Here is a 1,697-nt window from a genome sequence, read left to right as displayed (position 1 = left end):
CCCCCAAGAACAAAAATTGGGAAAAACCGGCAGAGGTAGGCTCTTTACTAAGCCCGAGAGGAGTACTATTGATACTGTAAGTACACAGAGCTTTCCAAGGGCTAACGTGCAAGATGCACAACAGCTTTCCCAATGAGGATAATAAGACAAAGTGCGCCATTTTTGTTCAAAAAGTCTTTGTAGATAGTCTTGAGAAGCCACCACGACCACTGATTGCCATTGGTGCGTCAACAACTTTGCTCGAGCGCAAGTTATGACTGGACATGGCGATAGCGTTTCTAATGTGAAAAAATGAAATGGCGATTTGTTTAGCGAATGGATTGAAGACGTTCCCTTGGTAATGAAATGTGAGGATTTCCGGATTAAAGATGGGGCTAGCCTTCTCGACCTCGATGATAAGTTTGATATCATCCTAGGTATTCCATAGTTGAAGCGTTATCAGCTTAGCATTGACTGAGTCAAGATAAAGATCGTCGTCAACAAGTCGTGCTGCGCCAAATCGAGGTGCATGAAGACAAACGAAATGTCTTGGGCGGACGCATCTCTTGAAAACGTCACACAAGTACCAAGTGATATTGAGGTGTGTGATAACCCTTCATGTTCACAGGGCAAATTTAACTGGGGTGGAGCTGTCAGACGCCACGAAGAGACTGGTTCCTTTGCCATCGACATATAAATTCTGGTCGATGGTAGTATTCAGTATAGTTCGATTAAAGGCAAAGACCCATTCCTAGAGTAAAAACGAAGCCACCAAGAAGAGTTTTCTGCCAAGTATCTTGCGTGCCCCTGATCAAAGTACAAATCAAACTTATTGAAAATGTGCTCAAGAACAAGACACACTGAGCAAGTTTGTGATTGGTGTGGTCTACAACGTTGAAGGTGACACCGGTGTTATTCTTCATATTAAAAAACTAAAAAATCTTCCAAGTTCAGTCAAAAAATAGTTTCTTTTGCCGTTGATGAGAACGGAAACGCGGAAGCGTAAACTGGCGGAAAGCAAGATCCCGCCTTCGCGCAATATTGCGATCGTCAAAGTAGCTATTCACGATGGCATCAATAATGCGGAGGTATTTGATGATAAGAAACGATAGGAAAGGTTTGATGAGCAGTCTGTGGACGCTCTAAAGCAAACCCGCGTGTGTGTGGACTTGTCAAGAAATATGCTGGTATTTTCCCAGACAAGATGCCGGACGAATTATTATTTAACAGAGACATCCGTCATGAGATTTACATAATTCATAAAACGAAGTATCGTATCACACGGCAGTGGCCGTTACCAAAAACTGAGTCATTGCAGTCGACTCCTTTGCGCAGCGCCAGAGGCTTAATATGTGCGAGAGATCAAGTCCCCGCATTGTAGTCCAACCTTCTGGGGAAAAAATTCACAAGTGGTTGACGCAATGTTCAAGCTTTCAATAAATTAAGCGATGTGATCATACCTGCCTAGACTGCGGTTCCGCGCAAGGACGAGCTCCTTGATGGAATGGTTGGCAGTATAGTTTTAATACGATCGATCTGAAAGTTGGTTTCTATCAGATACGAATACGCAAAGTTGATACACCACTTACCGCAGTCATTCCCCCCACTGGTATGCTGTGGAAGTGGTTAGTGATGCTACAAGGTTTGATGAACGCTCCAGCGACTTTCAACAGAATGGTCTCAAAACAACTCTGTCCATTAAGAGGATGCAAACCCCC

This window comes from Plasmopara halstedii (genome assembly GCF_900000015.1).
Source record: "Plasmopara halstedii genome assembly, contig: Scaffold_2386, whole genome shotgun sequence".
In the NCBI taxonomy this organism is placed as follows: domain Eukaryota; phylum Oomycota; class Peronosporomycetes; order Peronosporales; family Peronosporaceae; genus Plasmopara; species Plasmopara halstedii.
This window is presented reverse-complemented; position numbering follows the sequence as displayed.